Genomic DNA, 13492 nt, shown 5'->3' on the forward strand with positions numbered 1-13492 from the left:
CCTATAATAGGAAAATTTAGAAAACAATAGCACTGCTTGCTGGGAAACACTGTGCGCCTGGCCCTTTATTTACATTATCTTGTTTAATCCTCACAAAAACCCCGTGATGTGGGTATTATTAATCTCTTTTTATACAGGAGGAAACTGAGCCTAAAAACACCAAGCAGCTTGCCCAAGGTTACATAGCCAGTGAGTGGCAGAGCAGCATTTGGACCCAGTTAGTTTGGCCCTGAAGCTGACCAGGGCAGCACTCCGCAGGAGAGACTGGAGACAGTGCGGGAGGAAGCCCCTGAAGTTCTGGGCACAGCTCCGAGTGTGGCTGGGGAGGGAAAGTGTGGAGAGCGAGGTCTGGGCTGGCCCGTGGAAGATGCTGGAGGCCAGGCAGAGATACTTCAAGGGGTTAATTCAAGTGGAGAGCTGACCGGGAGGCAAGTGCAGGTTGGAACTGAGGGAGGGGACAGACGGGGCAGGCAGGAAGGTGCTGGCAGGTAAGCAGTAGGGGTCCAGGGCAGTGAGAACGCAAGTCTGAGCCAGGGAGGTGACATGGGGACTGGGTAGGAGAGAATAGGAAGGAAGGTTTGTGTGGGGACTTGGCTACCAGGAGCCATAGGAGCAAGTGAGGGGAGACTTGGCAACTGATGCCACAATTCTGAGTGGGCCAGGCAGCAAGGCAAAAGCATCCATCTAGGTAGCTAAGGCTAATACAACGGCTAATGTTTATTGCGACTAGCTACTACCAGTGAGTACTTCACACATATAAACTCATCTCATCCTCAAAACATTCTTAGGAGGTAGGGTTTATTATTGTTCCCATTTTTCTGCAGGTAAAGGAACTGAAGCACAGAGAAGTTAAGCAACTTGTCCAAAGTTACATGGCTGGTAAACAGGAGAGCTGCGATTTGAACTCAGGCAGTCCAGTTCCAGAAGCCTTGCTCTTAATCACTTCGCTCTCCTACATCTGTTGAGGTAATGCTTTCAGGAGGAAGCAGGGTTCCCCACTCCGTCTCCACATTCCCTGCCCTCAAGGATCAAGCAGGAGAGTGACAGTGATGGCAGGATTGTTCGCTGGGGGCACTGCCCAGTCAGACCGGGCTGGCTGCCTCTCACCATCAGGCAGAGAGCCTGTGCTGGGGCCTGCATGGCCCAGATCTCCACCTCTAGGCAAGAGGACACCTGGAGCCCAATGCTGTCCCCATCAGAGTGGAGTAGGGGGGAAGGACAGGCCACCCTAGAAGTGGCAGCAGCTGACGCAAAGAGGGCCTGGCAGGGGAAGACCCAGCCCCTTCAGATTCTGGAGGAAGCAGCCCTCTCGCACCCCAAATATGAGGTTTAGGAAGATCAGCTTCTCTGTGATCCTGATCACAAGGCAGTCAGTACTAAGGTGACCAGGGGCAGAAGTATCAGTGAAATAAGCACAGAACATCGGACCCAAACAGAACGTATTGCCCCATCAGGAAGGCCAACCCCATAAAGGCTGCAGCACCACGTGAGCAAGGTAGATGGCCAAGACCTCATGTGACCTCAGGCTGGGGTCCTGGGCTGCAGCCCCCGGGCATATGGTGAGAATCCTCTCTCCCACCGGGAACTGTCCCTCTAGAAAGTGAGAAGACCCCAGGAACCCCAGCCTGGGTCACTGTGGACACAGAAATCACAAGCTTTAAGGAAGGAACTGAGGTAGGAAGGGAGGAACAGGGAGGGAAGTGGTGGTGGTGGGGTACTATAAAGCCCTAGAAGTTGGATATTTGCATAACTATTTCTGGACCACAGCAAGAGCTCCAGCGCCATCTGTGCCTGACGCCCAGGCGTGCCACTTGCTGCCTGACAAGGACAAGAAGAACAAGCAGGCAGAGAAAAGGACACTGAGGAAGAAAAGATGGAAGCAGTAACTCTCAGAGCTTCTCTCCAACACAACCCCAAATTAACCAAGACAACCTGCACACTTAAGCTGCAATTTGGCCTCCGTTGAAATGTTCCTAGCTGATGGGCTTTTGAAACTTCCAACCATCCTGGGCTTTTTTCTTTTTTTTTTTTTCAGATTTACATAGCACCAGGCATGTTTTCCCCAAGATGCCACAGCAGACTATTCATAACTTAGATTGTTTCTCCTCCAGGTGCCAGGGTCACATATGACGTTTGGTTACCATGCCAGGATTTGGAAGAGACAGGTCTTACATCCCCAATCCTGGCCAAGTGGACACTCTCTAAGGCCTCATGCTGCAAAAATCTCACCTTACTTTACATGTCTGTAGCTTCTGATCCCGGGAATTACTGAAAACACTTCCAAAGCAGAGTTTGAGGGGTACTGACACCCATTATCTCCACCAGTCCCCTCTTTCAGCTTCCCGAATGCACATAACCTCTAAGTATAGAAGCAGCATCATGCTGACTGTGCAAACTCAGGGGCAAGACAGGACCCCAGCCTTCACCGCTGCCTTGATTGCCTCCCCTGGTTCCCTCCTAGATAGAATCCTGGAGCTGCTGCTGGAGCCCCTCTCTGTTCCCCTTCACTTTCAAAAAGCCAAGTTCTCAGCAGGAGTGAATGAGGTTTGATGTTTCTGGATGCCAGGACTTTAATGGATGAGAACATAGTCTCTCAGGAGAACTTTGAAAATGGGGCAGAGATCTGTCTGTGCAGGCCAGGGTTTCTCACCCTCAGTTTCAGCCTCAGCACATGGACAGCTTGGGTCTGATAATCCTCCATTATAGGGGACTGGCCTGTGCATTTAGCAGCGTCTCTGGCAGCCTCTATTCACTAGATGCCAGTAGCACCCCACCCCCACCCCCTATCAGGACAATAAAAAATGTCTCCAAGTGTCCTCTGGGGAACAAAACTGCGAACCACTGGTCTAGGCTAATCTTTTTTAACTTTTCCTGCTTGGAGGCAGGGGATGAAAAAGTTGATTCTTTAGATTCTAAGATCCAAAAGGAGAAACTCCCAAAGAGGTAAACAAGATGCTGTGACTGGCTAGACGTCAGGGAGGAGAGCAAAGGCCTCATATCCTAGAAAATTGTGCCGCTCCGGCCAGCAGCCTCCTCAGTGAGAGACAAACATTATTACAGGGGATAGAGCACAGCAGAAATACCTATACATCTCTTTGATCCCAGTTTTTTAAAAAATGCCACCGAACCTGTCCCACAGACAAGGACTGCCATGGAGACTTCTCCTTCTCATCAGCAAGATATTCCTTCAGTCAATTCTAAATCCTTCTTATTATGGCTCTGGATTCTGAGGACCCTCAGAACCAGGCCCAGCACTATTTTACCTGAAAGGGAGGGGAATAGTTGTCACTGAGAGCTGGAGGCCAAAATAAATCTGCTGCCTGCTCCAGGATGCTGCAGACCAGGAATTGTGCAGAACATGGGCTGTTTATCCCCAAGCCAGGGGGACCCTGTGGGAGAAAAACTCAGAAAAGGGTGGGACAAAAGCTGAGACGCACATTGAGCATTCCCTGTGTTCAAAATCCTACATATTCGGCTCAGCTGAAGCCACGAGAATCCTCCTACCCTCCAGCATTCAGGACCTGGCTGTGGCCATGGCCCCATGGCCTGCCAGTTTTGGGAAATAGCCTCCACAGGTTTGGACACCCTGACGTAGTCACCAACGTGGAGGGGCAGGTGAAGCTGGCTTGGAAACCACCTGGCCCCCAGGAGAGGTTGGCTGGCACTGGCAGGAATGAATCAGATGCTGGGGCTATTCCGTCCCAAAGTGGAAGTTTCTACCAGCGAAACTCTTTTCCCAGCTTGGTGGAGGGGCCCCTGGGAAGTTTGGGGATGATGTTTAGGAGTTCCTCCCCAGGAGAGAGCCCCCTTCTCCAAAAGACTTCCCTGTTTGGCCTTCCTAAGGTCTCTCAGCAGTTCCTGAGTCTGAAATCAGGGACCCGGGGCTCTTTCATTTCCTGTGTGACGTGGGGTGACTCAATCTACCTCTCTGGTCCTCATTTGTGTGTAACAGAACCAACAAACATTGGATGGCTTCCTGGGGCCAGACTCAGGAACTTCACATTCCTTGCCTCATTCGTACCCTCTCTCCAACCGTGTGAGGTTGATATTACGATTCCTACATTGTAGCAGAAGAAATGGAAGACCAGGGAGTTTAGAGAACTCAGCTGGGATCAGTCAGCTGGAATTCAAGCCCAGGACTAGGTGACTCCAACTCCACAGATTCTCATCATAAACTGTAAAATTACTCAACACAGCATAGCAAGAATGAACCTGGCCTCTCCTGCAGGGTATAGGAAATAGCTGTGAACTTTGTACCTATATTAAGCCATATATTTTAGTTGACTCCCAGGCCATTTTCGGTTCCCTCTCTGCACCAGGATTCGTCAAGGTGCCCCTAGGCAAGTGTGCTGGCACTCAGCCCTCCTGTGTCCACTGATTGGTGTCACTGGGCCGTTTGTTGTCCCGCACTGGGTTACTGCTGAAATGTCCTTTATTTCTTGTCTGCTGGCTTTCTTTGCTAAATCCATGCCAGGCTTGAAGGCCCAGGGTTCTTGCGGGCCAAGTTCCCATCTGCCCCGCCCCCTCCATTCCCTTTTTGCTGCCCCAGGCTCTCTCACCAGTATACCACAGGGTCCCTCTCGCTGGGACTCATGGCCACCAGTGAGTCTTCCCTTCCCCTTTGGTTCTTCTCCCCTCAGCCTGGAGGAAACTCCTCTAGTTTCTGAAGGGAGTCCCACTCCCCTCAAATACCCCATCCAGCTTTCCCTTATGATATTTTCTTCGAATATTCAGTCTGTACGCAGAGGCTTCTGTACTCCCCTGAAGGCCAGGTTTCTGGAGAGCTAGGCCAGAAAGCAACTTTATTCCTGAGGCGTTATCCTCTGAGGCAATGAGCACAGGATAACCCAGCTCCTTGAAAAGGGGGCAGTGCTGACAATGAGATATTAAAATACCACCAGTAAAAAAAATAAAAATGAGTAAGGTCTCAAAAAAACTTACATCAATAATCGTATACAAACTTATTATTCTTTCTCCCGATTCCCCTTTCCTTGAGGGCAGAGATACAGACTTGCAGGGCTTAGTGCAAATAATAGCAGTAATAACAGTAAAAATTAATAACAGTAGCTAATATACTAGAGGCCTTGTTATGGGCCAGGCACTATGATAAGTGCTACATCTACATTATTCTGGGGGGAGGGTTTAGCTCAAATAGTAGAGCATGTGCTTAGCATGCCTGAGGTCCTGGGTTTAACCCCCAGTACCTCCATTAAAAAAAGAAATAAATAAACTGCCCCCCCTTCAAAAAAATTATATCATTCCATTAAATTCTTGTGAAAATCTTATGAGGCAGTTCTTATTATCTCCAGGAAACTGATCCTCCAAGAGCCCTGCCCCAAGTTCATACAACCGGTGGGTGTGGAGCCTAGTTCTCACCTAGTTTCCTGACTTCAGAGACTGTGCAGCAAGCACTGGGCCACACTGTCCAGATGTGCCATAAAGACTCACTAGTTGGCTGACCAGTGTCCCTCAGGCTGCGCACTCACTGGCGTTGAGAAATATTGTTTATCAGCAAGTCAGACAGGCACCTCCCCTACTGGGGATGTAATGGAATGTTGGCATGAACTGGTTTCACCTGCGGAAGTGAAGTTGGCTAGGAAGGAGGTTCCTCCCAAAGACCAGAAGATCAGACTGCAGGTCCTTGGCCCACCTGGCAATGGGCTCCCCAGCCAGGCTTAGCATTGCCTGGGGTTCCAGGCTGGAGCCACCTGCAGCCTGTCTTCCCGCTTGTCCAGAGGAGGCTGGGAAATCATTGCCCTAATCCAGGGTCCCCTCATCCACCCTGAAGTGAATATGGGTACCAGGAAGTGGTGTCAGATGAAGCAGGTGCCAGCAGTCTGGCCCTGGGAGGTGAGGAGTCAGTGTAATTAAATTAAATATTTGAAATATTTGAAAGTCTACCACTTCGCAGGTTTTCATGCTAGGTAGACACTGAGCCCATTCCTGCTTCTCACAAAAACAAAAACACAAACACAAACCATCAATAACAGAAAGAATGTCAACTTCAGGAGGAGGCTGGTAGGTGAACTGCATTGTAAGCCCCCCACTCCTGCCTGCTCTTCCTTTTATCCAATCCTTGCCTGCAGTTCTCGGTCCACCCAATACTCACACCTGAATCCCACCTTAGCCCTGAACTCCTCCAGCCATTCTGAGCCTAACCCTCTTCTCTACTCCAATAGTTGTTTTCTTAAAGACCAACTAGGAGTAAAAATGAGCCTAATTATTCACATTTGTGTCACTTTATATTTCTACTTTCTCCAGTATAAATGCTATTTATTGCAGAGGAACCATGTGGTAGTCCATGTGCCAGACTCTGACGCCCTGGGATGAAGACCTGGGCCCTGCCCTCCTCACAAAAAGCAGGGAAGAGAATTAGCAATGTAATCTGATGAGATACAGGCATACAGGGGATCCAGAGGTGGGATGTGTGTGTGTGTGTGTGTGTGTGTGTGTGTGTGTGTGTGTGTGTGTGTGTGTGTGTTTAGGAAGATCCTGGAACCCTGTGAACCCTGTGGAGTTTTTACAAAATATCAACACTGGAAGGGATCTCACAGAGCAGTTAGTCCCATGCTTTCATTTAAGTTGTGCAGAAATTGAGGCCCAGGGAAGTTAAGTGATTTGCCCAAGGAAACACAGCAGGTGAGAGTAGCAAAGCCCACACTGGGAGCGTCTCTCCCATACTCTTCTTCCAGGTCTCATCCACTCTGCTCTTGCCCCCTCACCACATTCCCTCCTAAGATGATTCAATAATAATGATATTTTAAGCTTTGTAAGTGCTAAGACACCGCCTGGCACTGTGCTAAACTCTCGATATAGATCATTTATTACTCACAGCAGCTTTAAGAGTTAAGTGTGTTTTTAGGTTCCTCTTTTATGATAATATTGAGTCTTAATTTAATTGACTTGCTCAAGGTCACCCGGTTAACATGTGAAAAAGTCAGTATTTGAACATAGGTAGTCTGAATATAGGGCCAAGTTCATGAAAAAAAAAAAAATCACCAGGTGACCTTGCTTCAGATACAATTTCTGGGCCCTGCCCCCAGAAATTCTGACTCTTCAGGTCTAGAGTGAACAAGCTGGAGCTTGCATTTTAGCCATGCATGCTAGGTGATTACAATTTGGTGGTCCTCGGGCCACACCCTGAAATACCTAATTCTCTAGTATCTTTTTTTCTAAATTCGGAGTGTTCCGACAGAGCCCCTCCGTTCCCCAGGGACCTGCTTTAGAAGAATGAGGGTGCTTTAGGGACAGATGTGTGCCCCCTGGTGGTCAGAGATTAGAGGCCAGGAGCTGCAGCCAAGAAGGCCCCTGGTCAATACCACAACTGTGCATTTTTCTACAATTCTGTTCCGTCAATGTTCCTGACGTGCCACTGTGTGCCAGCACTGAGCCAGCGTCACTCAATGCACACTTGATGGAAGCAAGACTTTGGGGAGCAGAATTCTTCACAGTGACTGCTCACTTGTGTTCCCCTGCTGATACCAATGCATGGATCTCAAGCTGCAGCTGGGCAACTTTCATGGGGTCCAGGTTGTTCTATCTGACAACATATGGCTCTGTATTTTAGGTCTTTAGGAAGGTGCAAAAAAGATTTTTGAAAAAGGCTGAGTTCACACCCTGGCAGGAGAATGCGGGAGCATACTTGCTGTGAGGTGAAGAGCTCAGGCCTCAGAGTCCGGCTGCTGCAGCACTGTGATTTCAGGCTCTGGGGTCCTGGGCCAGTTATTCCATCTTTTTGAGTTGCAGCTGCCTCGCCTCATGAAACATGAAGCAATAATACTACCTCCCTCGTAGGGTTGTAATGAGGATGGACATTACATCCACTGTCTTAGAACAGTGCCTGGTACAGGGTAGAAGCTTGAAAAAGTGTAGTGCTTTGAATACACTTTGTAGTTATATATCATGAAGTAAAAAAGAGATAAACCAGGGGTTCCGATATTGATCTTGATTTATTCTCCTTGAAAAGGAGCAGTGATAATTCTCAATCCCAGGCAATTGAGGGAAAAGATCTGCCCTAGTTCTAAATCCTCTTATATGTGTGCACAAATGTGAAAACATCTCCACACTCTTGGTGGGAGTGTAAATTAGTACAACAACTTTGGAAAATTGTTTGCCAATGTCTGCTAAAATGGAGCATGCGTATGACCTGGCAATCTAACCTCTCAGTATACTCCCAAAAGAGACGCTTGTATATCTTAACCAAAAACATATACAAAGACGTTCATGGCAATACCATTTATAATAGTCCTAATGTGGGAACCACTCAAGGACCTATCAACAGTAGAATGGATTAAAAAACTGTGGTATTCTCATAGACTACAATACCATACAGCACTGAGAAGGAGCAAACTAAAATACATACAGCGACATGGGAGAACCTTATAAACATGATGAGAGAAAAAGAAGCCAACACTGAAGGAGACGTACTGTACGGCTCCATGTGTATAAAGTGCAAAATGGTCAAAACGAACCTAATACCCTTAGAAACTGGAATAATAAGTTACCTTTCAGAGGATAGTAGTGTTGTGCCTGGAGGGGGCCTGACGAAGCTTCTGGTGAGCTTCCAGTAGTTTTATACCTTGATCTGTGTGGCTGTTATACAAGTGTTGCACTTTATAAAAAGCCATCAGACTGTTCACTCATGATTTGTGCATTCTTCTATAAGTGTGTTAGATTTCAATACAAAGTTTATCTGATTACCAAAGGGGAAAGGGCAGGGGAGGGATAAATTAGGAGTTTGGGATTAATGGATACACATTACTATATAAAAAATAAATAAACAACAAGGACCTACTGTATAGCACAGTGAGCTATATTCAAAATCTTGTAATAAACCATAATGGAAAAGAATCTGAAAAATAATATATATACACACATATGTATATAACTGAATCATTTTGCTGTACACTTGAAACTAACATTGTAAATCAACTGCACTCCAATAAAAAACAAAATTAAAAAAAAGACTCTTGATAGGTCCCTCAAGACCAGTCACAGAATATACTCAGATCTCATGTATCACAATCTAAAGCCCAGAGTCCTAGAGGGTATCAGAATCAGGAATTTAATGCCTCTCTGGGGATGGGAGCTGTAGCCTCAGGTCCCACGAGCTGGAACCAGGTTTCCTGCTCAAAGCCAAGAACAAAAAGGCTTTCTTGTAGATAAAACAGGTTCTAGAAAAACTGACCATAGAACACATAGGCCATAGAACACAGCAAGAAAGCTCGGCATCTGTCTAGAGTCTGTGCAGGGAAAGATCAGAAAGATTCTGCTAAGCGCAGAATCAGTACCTGAGCACATGATAGGTTTGCTGTTTGAGAACCCCAGTCCAAGATATTAGCAAAAATTGGTCTGGATGTGGTGAAACTCATACAGAGTACTAGCATAGAGAAATACAAGATTACCCCTACAGGAATTTCTCCAAAACCTAGAGAATAAACAAAACCCTGTCCCCTGTAGAAACAAATAAATACAGGAAAAAACTTCATGATGGAGAGATGGCAGATACAATGAAAGAGAAAATTTATACCCCAGGATTTACAGACAAAAGGACAATCTGAAAAAATGTTTCCTTTCAAGAAACATGAAAGCTAATTTAAAATAAATCTGTCGAAAATGTTCAACTACATAGAGGAAGAAGTAAAATCCATATAATAAGTAAGATATTATGGGGGGAAAGGTGGGTTTGAAAAAGAACCAAATAAAAATTCTAGAAATAAAAAACATGTAGACAATTTGTTTTTTTAAACAGAATTTAATAGAGAGGTTAAAGAGCTAGATTCTGGCAGAGAGTGAATTAATGAATGGAAGACAAATATGAGGAAATCACTCAGGGTGTGGTGCAAAGAGATTAGAAGAGAGGAAATAAGAAATAGAGACAAGAAGATATGGTGTATAGAATGAGAAATTCCAAGTAGGAGTTCAGAGGGGAAAATAACAGTAGTGGAAAAAAGAGGAAGTACAAAACCAGGTAACAGTGGAAAAGTTTCCTGAACGGAAGCAGACATGAGTTTGTCAACTGAAAAAGCACAAGTCCTAAATAGATTTTCTTTAATTCTGTATCTAACACCTCCTATGGAATTGCAGAGCATCAAAGGTAAACAAGCTACTAAAGAGAACAGACTAACTACAATAGAAACAATAATCAGATGGATAGTGGATTTCTCATCATTGCTGAAGTTTCCAGAAGACAATGTCATAATATTATCAAAGTGCTCAGGAAAATAACTGTCCATTAAGATCTTTGTTCCCAGCTATACTTCTATACAAAGCAAAGGTGAAATAAGTTGTTCTCAGACATACAAAGGTTAAGAAAGTTGATTATTTATAGAAATTTGCTGAAAGAACTATTAAGGAATTATTTTGTAACAAGCAAGACAAATCCAGAAGAATGGAGTAAAATGCAAGAAGGGATAATGAAAAAAAATTGGTAAATTTAAGTAAGGGATAATTACTAAAAAAGTAAAATAAAATAAAGAACCAAAGAGTAACACACAAGATGGGAATAGAAAGTTCAGAATTAAGATCTTTATTTTATTCAGAAGGATAGAGAAACTGGATACATTTAAGATTTTGTAATTATTAAAATACAATAAATAGAATGTACACGTTTCAAATCAGTGGAGGGGAAAAGAAAGATAATTAAAAAACTCAGAAAGAAGGAGGGGAGGGAGAAAAGCACAGAAAATCATGATAAATAAAAGACACAAAGCAAGACTGTAAATTGTAGTATATTCATACTATGAAATAGTGTGCAGCCCATACAATGAGTGAATATGATCTACATGTAATAATATGGATAGATTTCAAAAATATAATGTTGAAGGAAGATTGAAGTGATTTCTGGAATTTATATGTTGTGTACATTTACATGCATAAAATTTTCATGTACATTAGGTACTTTTTTTACAAAACAAAAAATGACATGTGTATTTTTATAAGTACATAGTAGAAATTTGCAAACATAGACAGGAAACATCCATACTAACTTCAGGAGTGTGGTTGCTTCTGAGGAGTGAGAGAGGGGAACAATGCTGGGGGAAGTACAAAGGAATCTTTAATTTTATTTGTAAGGTTTTGTTTGCTTGTTTGTTTGTTTTAAAGATCTGAAGTAAGTATTACAAAATGTTAACTCTTGTTAATTCTGGCCAGTGATGCACAAGGTTTGGATATTGAAGGCTACTGGGAAATCTTCCTTACTCTTTAGACACAGAAAGCCACTCTCTCCTGTTGGATGTGAACAATGAAACACACAGCCCCAACTGCTACTGGAAAACATCCAACAATCATGAAAGCAACCAGGCTTAGAATGAAGCCAACACTGAAATCAGTAGAACAGAGATGGAAAAAAACCCAAGTCATTGAAACATCACTGGATCAACCAAGCCTGACGCTTACCTTACTGCATTATGGTCTGTTAAATGAACTAAATAATTTTCTTATTGTCTAAGCTAGTTTGCATTAGGTGTTCTGTTACTTGCAGCCAAACTTATAATAACCAATACAAAGGGGATGGAGAAGTGGAGACATCGTAGAACTATTAAGGGGGTAGAATTATCAAGATTCAGCCAAAGGGTGGATATGATGGTGAGAAAGAGGAGTCGAGATTGATTCCGGGGCGCAGGGTCTGGGAGGGTATAGCTCAGTGGCAGAGCCCATGCTTAGCATGCACAAGGTCCTGGGTTCAATCCCCAGTACCTCCATTTAAAAAAAAAAAAGGTGCATGTGAAGACACAGAGGGATATGTAGGGATGAAGAGCATGTGAAGACGGAGCATGTGACACATCTACAAGCCAAGGAAGGCTAAGAATTGCCAGCAACTACCAGAAGCTGCAAGAGAAGCATGGGCCAGTTTCTGCCTCAAAGCTTCCAGAAGGAATCAACTCTACTGACCACCATGATCAAAACTTGTGGCCTACAGAACTGTAAGAGAATAAATTTCTGTGGTTTCAAGCCAAGCTGGTAGTAATTTGTACAGTAACCCTGGGAAAAGAATACAAAGAGAGATGTCTGAATTTGAAATATAGTTTTGAGTGTTATCAGCATAAAGTGGTTGTTGAAGTCTTGGAAGTAGCTGAGATTATCTAAAGAGAATATAGAATGAGAGGAGAAAAGAGGCCAAGAACAGACTCAGGAAAACAACACGGAAGGAGCAAGAGGAGAAAAAGAAGCAGGCTAAGAGGAAGAGGTGGGACAGCAGTCAGCAGTGACTCAGACAGAGGTCGAGGGAAGAGAGTGATTTTAAAGAAGGGCATGTTCAATGAGTCAAATGATGTAGAGAAAGACCAGGGTCCATGGGGTGTGGCAATAGGAGGTCACTGGCCTGCCATGCCAAAACAGTTTTGGAAGAAAGACAAGAACAGAAATAAGATCGCTGTTTTTGAAAAGCGAGAGGGAGGTGAGAACTTTGAAATAGTATTTGTTTAAGGCCTGTGGTTACGAAGGCAGAGGGAGAGTGGGTGACATCCAGAAGGGAAAGCAGAGTCTTGGTGGGGAGGGTGGTAGGTTAAGGTTTTGTTCTGAGATGAGGAGGGCGTAAGCGTGCTTATAGACTGAGGGAAAAGAGTCAGTAGAAGAAAGGTAAAAATTACAGGAATGTAAAACAGAGACCAAAAAAACAGAAACACAAATGCCATCACTGATGGAACTAGCAAACATGTATAACTTCCAATCAGATCTTTAAAACAAAAAGTGAATGGGAGCCTTTAAGGAGATGGAGTTTAACTCACCAGTCCCTAGGTGTGGCCTGTGCACAAAGGCTTTTTTCCATAGAGTACAGTGTGGAAAGGAAGAAAAAAAAGAAATAACTTTACCAATGGAGAAACCTGACAAACACTACCTCAAGCCAGACGATCAAGGTTAACATCACCAGTGATGAGTCACTGGATAGTGCATACCCTTGATGTGATGTGATGAGAATGTCCCTCTGCCTCTGTGGGTCTCCCTCTCCAAAATCCATTACCCCAGTTGAATCATGAGAAAAACATCAGACAAATCATAATTGAGGGACATTCTATAAAAATACCTGACTGTACTTCTTCAAACTCTCAGGGTCATCAAAACTAAGGAACATCTGAGGAACTGTCACAAACAAAAGGATCCAAAGGAGGCATGACAACCGAATGTAATATGGTATCCTTGCTAGCATCTCAGAACAGAAAAAGGACAATACGGGAAAGCTGGGGAAATCTATATAAGGTATAGACCTTGTGTTAATAATATTGTACTAGTATTGGTTCATTAATTGTGACAAATGTACATACAAATGTAAGATGTTAATAGTGGGGACAATTAGGTGTGGGGTATACTAGAACTCTCTATACTATCCTCACAATAATTTTGTAAATTTAAAATCATTCTGAAATTTTAAAAGTTTACTTCAAAAAGTGAATAGGGAATGGTAAATACCTTAACGGAAAGGACAGTCAAATTCAAGAGAGCATAGTGAGGAACACCCACTGGAACTTTGAAAAGGGCCTGGAACTAGAGGCAC

The sequence above is a fragment of the Camelus bactrianus genome, chromosome 16, assembly GCF_048773025.1.
Source record: "Camelus bactrianus isolate YW-2024 breed Bactrian camel chromosome 16, ASM4877302v1, whole genome shotgun sequence".
NCBI classification, from domain to species: Eukaryota; Metazoa; Chordata; class Mammalia; order Artiodactyla; family Camelidae; genus Camelus; species Camelus bactrianus.